Source organism: Megascapheus bottae, chromosome 2, assembly GCF_031878675.1.
Source record: "Megascapheus bottae isolate mThoBot1 chromosome 2, mThoBot2.hap1, whole genome shotgun sequence".
NCBI lineage: Eukaryota > Metazoa > Chordata > Mammalia > Rodentia > Geomyidae > Megascapheus > Megascapheus bottae.
In genome coordinates, this window is record NC_143510.1 from 43,120,893 (window position 1) to 43,133,653 (window position 12,761).

The following is a 12,761-nucleotide window of genomic DNA, read 5'->3' on the forward strand; positions in this document are numbered from 1 at the left end:
TAGCTGATTAGCTAATTAGAAGGTACTTTTTTGGGTAAATATTAATGATTATTTAAGATGAATGCTTATTAACACTTTTTGTTGCCTCCTTTGCTTTCTCCTTTTTGCTTTCCTTTCCTTTCCTTTTCCCTTTCCTTTACCTTTTCCCTTTTCTCCTCCCCTCCCCCACCCCTCCTCACCTCTCCCCTCACCTCTTCTTTCCTTTCCTTTGCTCTCCGCTCCTCTCCTCCCCTCTCCTCTCCTCTCCATTCCTTTCCTCCCCTCCCCTCTCCTCCCCTCCCCTCCCCTCCCCTCTCCTTTCCTGTCCTTTCCTTTCTGTCAGTACTGGGACAAGGTCTTGTGCTCTTGATTGGCTTTTTAGCTCAAGGTCAGTTCTCTATCACTTGAGCAATACTTTCAGCTTTTTGCGGGTTAAGTGGAGGTGAGACTCTTATGGGCTTTTCTCATCAAGATGGCCTCAAATCATGGTCTCCCTATGTCAGCCTCTTGAGAAGCTAGGAGCGAAGGTGCGAGCCACTGGCACCGGGATAAACCCCATGTAAGTGGAGCCATGAAGCAATTCTCCTTTTATTTCTAGATTAGTTCACTTAGCATGCTGTCCTCAGAGTTCCCTTATATCACTCATGATAGAGCTAGCTTACCTGCCTTCCTTCCCTTCCCTTCCTTCCTTCCTTCCTTCCTTCCTTCCTTCCTTCCTTCCTTCCTTCCTTCCTTCCTTCCTTCTTTCCCTCCTTCTTTCCCCCTTTCTTCTTCCCCCCCTCCTTATTTTCTTCCTCTTCTTCTTTTTCTTCTCTCTTCTTTCATCTTCTGTTTTTTGTGAATACTGGAGCTTGAACTCAAAGTCTGAGTGGTGTCCTTCAGAGTCACTTGAGCCACTCCTACACTTCCATATTTTTGCTGATTAATTATATATTAAATCTCACAGACTTTGAACTATGATCTTTCAGGTCGCAGCTAGAATTACAGGTGTAAGCCACTTGGGCCCAGGTTTAAATTTGTCTTTTAGTGTGTCATTCTGGGAGCAGATCTTATGTGCTTGGAATCAGTTATTCTTTCTGTGAGAAATCAAGTAAAACAACTCCTCCATATACTTGAGGTCTTGGCCAAGAGGACCACAGTCTGCCTCCTGTCTCTGAACCCCAAGGCCCCTGTTTGTTATTTTTCCCGTGTGTGCTGGTTCTGGAGCTTGAAGCCAGCACCTCATACTCTCACTTGGCTTTCTTCTTCAAGACTGGCTGCTGCTCTATCACTTGTGTCACACTTTCACCTCCTCCTTTTTGGTGATCAATTAGAGGTAGGAATCTCATAGACTTTTCTGGGTTGGCTCTACATCACAATCTTCAGATCTCAGCTTCCTGCATAGCTAGGAAATACAGGCATAAGGCATTGATTTAAAAGAGTTTTCATTGCTTTATTGATGCTCTTTTAATGTGCTCTTTCCTCATTTGCATTCTATTGTATTCTCCCTCCCCACCCCCAGTGGCACTGAATTATTTCTGTTTATGTGTTTGTTTCTAGCTATGTCTACCCTAATTACTTCAAAAATATCAATGAAACATTTACCAATAGCCTTGGTAAGAAGGAATAGGTAAATACATGTTTTATCTTTTCCATCATCTCTTCTCTCTGTATTCCTTTCCTTCTGTATTCCTATATATTATACAGGCCCGAACCAACTCAGTTGTTAAATATTCATATTTGCTGAATTTATTTTTATTATACTCAATATATATACAATTCCACAGTGAGTTTATGAGCACAGTGCATCTTGACCAACATCAGCCATCCATCATCCTCCCCATCTCTCCCAACCCCACCCCTCCCCTGAAGTCACCTGCTGCCATGTGCACTGAGTTTAATGACTGCATTCTCCCCCCCTCCATTCCTTCACTACTCTCCCCTTATATTCCACTCACCCCCAGACTAAACAACATTTTGTTACATTGTTCATTGTTCAAATAAGTATAACCATAGAAATCCACCCCTGCAAACATCACATTTTACTCAGTTGGATTGTGTTTCTATGCCTGTGAACCTGTATATGTTTTCACACATTTTTGTAATTTGGGTCTAACTTCCATACATGAGAGAAAACATGTGCGTTTTGTTTCTCAGAGCCTGAGTTACTTCACCCAACCTAAAATGTTCATATCTATCAATTTTCTTGAGACTGATATATTATTCTTCTCAATAGATGAATAAAATTCAGTCTTTATCTCCTGTCTATCTTATTATCTATTATTTGTCCCATCCATCCATCTATACATCTGTCTATCTTTCTGTCTGTCTGTCTTTTTCTATCTCTCATCTCTCTCTCTCTCTCCCTGTCTCTCTCATCTATCTAACATTCATCTAATTTGTTCATTCATTGTAGGGAATTGGGCTCTTTCTATAGCTTGGCTATGATGAATTGTGCATCAGTGAACATGAGCAAGTGTAATTACATTTTGTTTTTAATGTTATTTGCCTTTTCTTTCTGTGAATATCACTTCTCCAAGTAAATGTCAAGGCCCCTGGGGGAAGGAGTGATTTGGTATTGGTAAGTGCAGTTAACTTCAGTCTCCACACACATTGAAGCAATGCTGATTCATTGACTTTCTACTTTCCCTCCCCTTGCTTTGGCCTCCATGTCCACTCTCGTAGGTGATCTTTCTTCCCAAAGCCTTAGGTGTACCCCTGAAAGTTTCTTTCTTCAAACCAAATCTCTGTGCAAATAGGTCTAGGAAATTAGACAACAGTGAGTCAGTTGTATTTTATAACATTCTCTCTCTCTCTCTTTCTCTCTCTCTTTCTCTCTCTCTCTCTCATTAGATAGGAAAATGTATGCAATAGGTTCTTGTAATAATACACAATTATTTGTAAAAGTTGATTATTATCATTGTCTTCTTTGTTTCAGTTTAGACATACTAAAAACAAGACAGCTATGATGATGGCCTCTTGATACTGGAAGGAGGAAATGCTATCAGATTTGGAATTAGTATATTGTCAAATCTAACTCTGTGTGCGTGTGTGTGTGTGTGTGTGTGTGTGTGTGTGTGTGTGTGTGTGTGTGTATACTGGTACTAGGGATTGAACTCAGAGCATGGGCACTGTCCCTGAGCTATTTTGTGCTCTACTGCATGAGCCACAGCTCCGCTTCTGACTTTCCTTTCTGGTGATTCATTGAAGATACAGTCTCATGGATTTTCCTGTCTGGGCTGGCTTCAAATTGGGATCCTCAGATCTCACCCTCCTGAGTAGCTAGGATCATAGGTGTGAGCACCCAGCCTCAGAAATGATTCTTCTGCACTAAACATAAATCTTCCCTATCAATCATAACATACTCCTGGGCATTGACCCATGACATCACAAGCCAGGATATAGTAACGACACTTGTGCATCCATCTTCATGCTGCACTATGCATGATAGACAAGTTATAGAAACAGCCTAGATACCCGAAAATAAATGAGTGGATCCAAAAAATGTGGTAACTGTACACAATGGAATTTTGCCCAGTGAAATGACATATTATGTCATTTCCAGAAACATGGATGGACCTAGAACAAATCACACAAAGTGAAGTAAGATGAGTTCAGAGAGACAAATGACATGTATTTTCTCTTATATGCAGAAGCCAGTTCTAAAATACACTGGTACATGATAAATTATTCAGAATCTAGGCATTCACACACAGTGAGATCAAAGGAGTATATTCTTAGAGAAGGAACATATTGCCTTTGTGCCATTGACCATATAAAATAATATTTATCAAAATGAACACCAGAAAATGGAAATGGGAGGGTTTTTCCTTTGTTATTTTTTTTTGTCTTGTTAGTTCATTTATCTGTCTTTGGGAGGGCACAGAAATGGAGGGACAAAGGTTGTACAAATGTAGCAGTGTCACAGGACATTATGTAGAAAATGAAGTATATAACCTGTGGGAGAGGATTGGAGGGAAAAACTGGGAGAGATTTGAGAGAAGGAGTAACATTGTCCAAAAAGAAATGTGCTCTTTACCTGACTTATAAAACTGTAAACCCCTTCTGTCTATCACCATTATCATAACAATAATAGTATTTACAAAAATGATATTTATATAGTAGGTGTGTAAACCTCATGGTTTCTGGTCATGTGTTATAGACTTCATAAATATGACACTGGTCTTACTGTGTGTGTATAGTGGTTATCACAGTTTGCTTTATGTAGTAATAATAAATCACAGAAGCATTTAGTCTGTTATAATAGCAATATTCTTCACTGCAGGCTCATCTGAAGTTATGTATTTCCCCCAGGCATTTCTAAGACTTATACAATATGGATTCAAGTTAGATTCTGTTTTTTTTTTTTTTCAAGTCCTGGGGCTTGGACTCAGGGCTCTGTCTTTGGTCTTTCTGAAGGCTAGTGCTCTAGCACTTGCACCATAGTACCCATTCAGGCTTTTTCTGTGTATGTGGTACTGAGGAATGAAACTCAGGGCTTTGTGCATTCTAGGCAAGCATTCTACCACTAGGCTATGCTCCCAACCCTCAAGTTAGAGTCTATTGGGAAAACTTTTCTTACTAATCTTTTTGAAGTTAGAGGTTTGCCTACTTTATTAATGAAAGGACACCTGGTAGGATACCTTTCTGTCATAATTTCAGTGAATGGACTAAAAAATAATCAATTTCATTAGGAGAGATAGTTTTTGTCCTTGAAAATATTGAGGAATATACAAATATCCACAGATTTTTCATGTTCTCACATATACAGAAAAAGAAATGTATGTCAGCATTATTCAACAACATTTACTTCATAGAGGTATTTGTGAAGTTCAGGAGATATTTGTGAAGTTTAATTCCCAATAGGTATTAAGTAACAACCATCAGATTTTAGAATTGTATCTAAATAAATTATTAAATAAATTAAATTAAATAAGTTATGTGTTTCATAAAAAAATCCAAAACCTGGAACACAGTATCACTATATGCATATCCATTAAATAAGAGGAAAAGAAGGTAGTAGATTTGGAAGAAATAAGATTTCAAGCAAAAATGGTACTGAGGATCTTAGTATTGAAAAAATTTACTTCTGGGGCTGGGAGTTTGGCCTAATGATAGAGTGCTTATCTAGCATGCATAAAGACCTGGATTCGATTCCTTGGTACCATGTACATAGAAAAGCTGGAAGTGGTGCTGTGACTCAAGTGGTAGAGCACTAGCCTTGAGAAAAAAGCCCAAGGACAGTGCTCAGGCCCCGAGTTCAAGTCCCAGGACTGGCAAAAGAATACTGCTGTCTTGTGAATATCATTTGCTAGTTTTTCACAGTATTGTAGGTTTCCCTGAGTTGTTTTGCTGATTTATTATCTTTATATATAAGACAAGTTACAAATCTCAGTAGGCAAAACTTGAATATCATTGAGCCACAAGCAAAGGCTCACACCTGTAATCCTAGATATTCAGGCTATTGAGATCTGAGGATCAAGGTTTAAAGTCAATTATCTCCAAATAACCAGTAAAAATCTGACAGTGGAGGCAAAAGGTATGCAAGGACAACATGCCCTAAGTTCAAGACCCAGTAGTAGCACAAAACCCACAGTTGAGTATTGGAATCAGTACTGCTTGTAGCTGAAATAACTCTGAATTCTTAACTTAGAATGCTCTGCATTTTTATTCCATTTGCAAAGATACCTATCATATAAACTAACTCCCTGGGTCTATTATTTTATTGTTAACACAGACATCAACAACCTGACTAAGAGGATATAGAGTCTGATAAAAAAAATACAACATATTCTGAGAATTGCAGCAGAGATAAAAAGATGTCAATAGTGACATTTAGTACATAAAAGTTGACCTTTGCAATTATTTAATTATTTTAAGGCTTGCATGCTCTGAAGGCTATTTTCATAAAAGTGTTATGGCTCATAATGTCACATTTTCTTATGGTAAGATAATCATTCACCACAATGAAATTTAGACGCAATTCTATTTTGTAGTCTCCAGTCTCTCGTCATAAATATCATGAATCTTACTACATTGCCATCATTTCCGTGCTTTAGATGCTTACTAGTTTTCAAAATAATTATGGAACAAATAAAATTATGTATCACTGTATCATAAGTTTACCCCAAGTCCAGAGGCTTAACATAGGAACAACCATTGTGATGGGCTTAAAAAAGTCTCCCATGATGATGCTGTCACTGTAATAAGCCTGAGTAGAGCCATCTTTCTGTTTTGTTTTATTTTGTACTTGTCCTGGGCTTGAACTCAGGGACAGGGGTGCTGTCCCTTAGCTTCTTTTTTTTTTTTTCTTTTTCTCAAGGCTGATGCTTTACCAATTGAATCATAGTTCTACTTCCAGTATGGGGCTTGTTAATTAACTGGACATGAGAGCCTCATAGATTTTCATACCCATCCTGGCTTTGAACTGTGATTCTCAGATCTCAGCCTTCTGAGTAGCTAGAATTACAGGTGTGAGCCTTTGAATAATTTTCTTCCTTTCTTTCTTTCCACCAGCCCCACCTCTGTCCGGCCAGGGGTTTGGTCCTATATGTCTTTATTGCATATGGAGCCTTGGATTTCAATTTTGTTTTTGTACTTGACTTAGTACAGTATTTCACAACCTGGACTATATTTTTCCATATGGTCTCTACATAACAGTGAACCTCAGCAAAGCTCCTAAGAGAAGAAGCTGTAGTATGTGGGCCTCTTCACTACACATTTTATTGAAGTCTTTGGCACTTTATGCCTTGGCTGCTTCTCAATGCTTCTAAGCATCTATTTTCATAACAATGGATAATTTTGCTGGGTTTGCAGTTCTAGGCTGATGGTAATTTCCTATCAGCACCTTGAAGGGCTGTCCTGTGAGAATCATTATTTCTTCCTGGGAAGACTTTTATCAACATAATTATTGTCTCTTCCAAGTAGCCTCTCTTTACTGTCTGATTTTAAGCTCTTTTGTCATTTGAGATAAGTGAGCCCTGTAATTACTACAACCTACTGCTTGGAGCATCGCCCTGGCTTCCATACAGAGATCAAGGTTCTCCATGAGCTGAAGAAGCAGAGGTTTGTTTGTGGGACAAGGCAAAGAAAGGTAGAACTCGTAGAGGAGAACAGCAGATAGGAGAGAAGACCACAGAGAAGGTTATTTAATCTAGAGATCTACAGCTTTCACACTCTGTGTGTGTGTGTGTGTGTGTGTGTGTGTGTGTGTGTACACTCATGTGCATCAGTATTGGGGCCTGAACGCAGGGCCTTAGTGCTGTCCCTGAGCTTTTTTCTTTCTTTCTTTCTTTCTTTCTTTTTTATTTATTTATTTATTTATTTATTTATTTATTTATTTATTGTGGGTCATGGGGCTTGAAATCGGCCTGGGCACTGTCCCTGAACTCTTCAGCTCAAGGTTACCGCCCTACCATTGAGTCAAGCCCCATTTTCCATTTTCTAGAGGTTCATTGGCGATAAGTCTCAGGTCCTTTTGTGCCTGGGTTGGCTTTGAACCTTGATCCTCAGATCTCAGCCTCCTGAGTAACTGGGATTACAGGCGTCAGCCACCAGTGTTCAGCTTGCAGCTTTCTCGCTCTCATGACTTCAACAGAATAATGATCTACACAGATATGTCCAAAACCCACCAAACACTGGCTAAAGACCTCTCCAAAGAAGCACCAAGAAACACCCTTGAAACTCACGCAGGACAAAGGATTGTGATCCTTTGTCCAAAAAGCTCAACTTTCCTGGTGTGTCAGGTAGAGCTGTCAGAAAGATGATGGGACCACATCCATCCTAGGATTCTCTGATCTTCATGTCTCACAAAGCTTTAGAGATGACTTAATAGGAGGAGTCCTCAAGTAATTTAAATGCATCCCAGAACAAAACCCCAGAGCTTGTATGTATGTATGTGTGTATGTGTGTATGTGTGTATGTATGTATGTATGTATGTATGCATATATGTTTTTGGTACCAGTACTGGGACTTGAACTCCAGGTTTCATGGTTTAACTTAGCTTTTTCACTTCAGACTGACCCTCTACCACTCACATCATCTCTCCTGCTTTTTTCCCCTGGTTAATTGGAATCTCATAGATTTTCCTGCACAGGCTGGTTTTGAACCTGGATCCTCAGCTCTCAGCCAATTGAATAACTAGGAGTATAGGCATAGAGCTATCCCATTGCCTGACTGCCTTGAACTTTTTGTGTGATCGTTTTGACTATTTCGAAATACAGATTTTTTTTGTAATTACCACCTCTGCAAAAAATATTCTTTCCTTTTGCTTGATCAGAAGAGTAGAATAAAAAATTATTTTTTAAATTTAATTTTAGTTTTTTTAAAGGAATTATTTTATTAAGTAGTTTTACAAGGAAGTTTTAATTCCAGGGGCCGGGAGTTTTGCATAGTGATAGAGTGCTTGCCTAGAACGCATGAAGACCTGGGTTCAATTTCTCGGTACCATATGCATAGAAAAAGCCAGAAGTGATGCTGTGGCTCAAGTAGCTGAGTACTAGCCTTGAGAAAGCCTAAGGACAGTGCTCAGGCCCATGAGTTTAAGCCCCATGACTGGCAAAAAAAAAGTTTTAATTGGAGAGGTCAGGTTATATGGATAACCTGTATCATGATGACAAGATAAACAATGTATGGAGATTGTCATACCTCCCATCCTTCTCTACGGCTCCCCTCCCATCCCTGTCCTCAAGTCATGTAGCTCAATTTTTACATGAAGTATATTCAACACGACAGCATTTTTTCACCCTCCCTCCCTCCATTTGAGAAAAGTTTTGCTAATTAAATATTGAAATAATCCTGGTTTCAAAATGATTATTTTAGGTTAGGCTTTGTGGCTCTGGAGGCTAAACTCTGAGGATCTGGATTTGAAACCAGCCTGGGTAAAGTCTGAGAGACTTCTATTTCTAATTAACCAGGAAAAAAATGTAGGCATAGCTGAAGTGGTGGAGTGCCAGCCATGGATGAAATATTTGAGAGCTGGAGGCCCTGACTTCAAGCTCTGTATCCATACAGTAATATATGCATGGAATCTAAGGTATTTTTTTATACTTTCTGAATTTGAACAATATAAAATTGCTGGTATTTAGTGGGGTTAGACCTTTATAATGTTATTTTATATGATTGTACCTAATATGTATCTATAAAATAAAGAGTGAATTGGTTTTGTCGGATTCATTTCGTACGTAGAAACAAGTATGCTCCAAAATTTTATCTTAGGCTTCAGGCTAGGAAGTAATGTGGATTCAACATTCTTCTTCTTCCATGACTAGTTTTCTTGTTGGTTAATTGTTTTGTGGGTCATGGGGCTTGAACTTTGGGCTTGGGCACTCTCTCTGAGTTCTTCAGCTCAAGGCTAGCATTCTGCCACATGAGCCACAGTGCCACTTCCGGTTTTCTGGTGGTTAATTGGAGGTAGGAATCTCATGGGCTTTAGTACCAGGCCGGCTTTAAACTGGGATCCTCAGATCTCAGCCTCCTGAGTAGCTAAGATTACAGGCATGAGCCACCAGGCCCAGAGTTCAAGCCTGACCCCCCCCCCCCAAAAAAAAGGCAATAAAAACTTGATACTTTGATTCTCTCATGGAGATTATTTTTTCTGTTAGCAATTAATAAACAATTTAAGTTAGTTAAACCAGAATAGTTTAATGGAAAGAGTCCAATTATAATGGTAAAGTATAATATTTGAACGCTTTCCAAACAATGCAGGGTTTATTTTGATTTTAGTAATCTAAAGGCAATATATTTATCTGGGAGATTTATATATTTTTTCTTTTTTTATTCTGCCAGTTGTAGGGCTTGAACTCAGAGCCTGAGCACTGTCCTTGAACTTCGCTCAAGGCTAGAGCTCTACCCTTGAGCCACAGCACCACTTCTAGCGTTTTTTTTCTATGTATGTGGTACCGAGGAATCTAACCCAGGTCTTTGTACGTGCTAAGTAAGCACTCTACCACTAGGCAAAACTCCCGGCCTGTGGGAGATTTATATTTTATCAGAATTCTACCTGAACACAATTCTACCTTAATGAAATTGGCACTCTCAAGGTCAGAGAGAGCAATCATTTTTGCAGAGTTTGTAACCATGTTCTCATTCTCTTTTCCTTCTGAAACCTCTTTTGAATTTCACATTGTCATTTCTAGTGTTATATGAAATTGTGTTTCAGCACTCAATGTTCTGAGTTTTCTGTGAAGTTCGATGACTAAAAACATGTTCTGAGTAAACTCTGACTTTTAATAAGGAGTGATGACTATGCCATATTTTAAAATTCTCTTTGCACAGGGAGATAAAAGCATTTCGTATTAATGTTTAATGGAATAGAAGCAGAAGTGTTATAACCTTACACCTATTACATAAAGCTATCTTTGTCTACCTAGAGCATTTTCCTTCCTAATGATTTACTGGTGTATTTGTTAGCTCATTATATTTGTTAATACTGAAACAATGAGATAATCTCTCATTTAGCTTTGTGGGTTTTTTTGTGTGTATATTCTGGTAATTGAACCTAGGGTCTTACATATGTCAAGAATAAGTCTGCCACTGAATTAATATTCCTCACTCCACTTCTCTTACTTTTCTTATGCTTATTATGTCTTGATATTTTAATTAGCAAACTTTAGGAGGACAAGTTGTTCTGCTAATACTATAAATTTGCACAGATTTGTGATGAAGATGTTATCTGTTTATTTTAGTTGGGGTGGAAGTAAATTTCAATTAATCTTCAAATGCTATGATCCAATTCCACTTTCTCTTTTATCTTCTTGGTCTAGCCATAGAGAGAGCGGCTTATGTTTAGTCAAGTCCTACTTTCTAAAATGTTAAATATAGGTTGGCACTGGTAGCTCATACCTATTATCCTAGCTACTCAGGAGGCTGAGATATGAAGATCCTGGTTCCAAGCCGACTTAGACAGGAAAGTTTGAGACTCTTATATTCAATTAACCACTAAGAAGTGAAAAAGGGAGGTATGGCTTAAGTGCTCAAGTGCCAACCTTGAGAAATACAGCTAAGGGACAGTATCCAAAGCCTGAATTCAAGCCCCAGGACTGGCATACACACACACACACACACACACACACACACACACACACACACACACATGAAGGGGGGGTTACCATTAGTAATTATGGCAGAATAATAACCATAACTGTTCCAAATTTGTCTTTCAAGGCAGAAATGCTGCGATTTCATGTGGCATCCTCAGGTAGCCCCATGGTTCTTGGTTTGTCAAAGTACACAGCTAATGACAGCGACCTTCAGCTCGTTCTTACATCAGATGGGGTCACACACCGACTTAACCCTGAAGGGCTTATGGAAACTATTAATAGTGTCATTTGACTCAACAATTGTGTCATGCCCACACACTGTCACCCTTTCAGTGAATTTCAAGCCACGTTAACCCGCCATTGTGTTCTGTTGACTCTAATGGCTGAAATTAGTGCCAGAGGAGTTTTGCAATGACAGCACAAATGATGGTGTCATACTTGTCTTTTGTACTAACGTTGTGTTCATTCAACCAGGGTACAATTAATCCACATTGTTTTGTTAGCAAAGCACTCAAGTTATTAGCATTAATATTGGATGCTTATTACTGTTTTGCTTATGTTGACAAAATGCATATTTAAATATTTAAAAAAGTAATTGACAGTTCCTGTGGTACTTAGGAACCGGGAATTAAATGCATCATGCCTTTAACTCATCTTATGAATTAAATACATCTGAATTAAATATATGAGAAAATGGAACCTGAACAGATATGAAGACTCTAAAGGCCTTGAGTCTAAACTAAGGTCATATTTCCATTAAAGACCCAAGTATGATTGACTTTTCTTCATCTTCTCTTTGCATAAGGCTGTGTCTTTGATACCTACAACATCCTCTTAGGCATATAAAATACGAACACATGAAATATTGGTGTAATATTAATGTACGCATGTATTCAATGTATTCATGCATGTATGTTGTGTTTGTATGTATGTGTGCTATGTCTGTATGCTGGTCATGGGGCTTGAACTCAAGGTCTAAGTGCTATCCCTGAGCTCTTTTGCTCAAAGCCAATGCTTTACCACTTTGAGCCACAGTGCCACTTCCAGTTTTCTGGTCTTTCATTGCAGATAAGAGTCTCATGGACTTTCCTGCCCAGAACGGCTTTGAACCGTGAGCCTCAGATCTGAGTAGCTAGGATTACAGGCATGAGCCACCAGTGCTCAAGTTAATACTTATTTAATGAATATATTTATTCTTTGTAGTTTGCTTTAAAGGTATTTATGTCATACTTAGAAGCATTCTGTACTTGTAATCTATTTGGTCTAATATTACAGTCAATGTGCTGTGTGAGGCTTGAAAATCCCTGGCTTGCCAGAATCATTGAATCAATCAGTGAATTCTCCAGTCTTGGCATTTTCCACGCTAGTGTAATTTGTGCCGGTAGCATTTTCCACATCTTCCTTTCAGTGAGCAGTCACATTGCCCTGACGTTCATATTTACCCATCTTGAACAGTCCAGGAAACCATGCGAGGGAATCAGGCTGCCATTGTTTTTGTTTTGCTTTGCTCTATCTACCATTTTAGCTAGCGCAGTATTTCTGCTAGCTTGATACCCAGTTCATATGGAATCATAATAGTCAATGTTGATATGTATGTGAAAATGGAAGCAGGTAACTTGGGGGGAAGGGCGGGGTGGGGAGAGTGGGGAGGAGTGACATTCATTAAGATGTACTCTACTCACAACTGACATGTTGAGTTGAAGCCCATTTGTTCAACTATTGAAAGATAATAACGTACAAACTTTTAAAATGGATTCTTAGCAG

General features: G+C 38.8%; 1 protein-coding gene across 3 annotated transcripts in view; it reads left to right on the forward strand.

Annotated features, from left to right (window-relative positions):
• Tmem117 (transmembrane protein 117) overlaps nt 1-12,761 on the forward strand; it is a 350,457-nt gene that overhangs the window by 48,105 nt on the left and 289,591 nt on the right. The window lies entirely within an intron of this gene.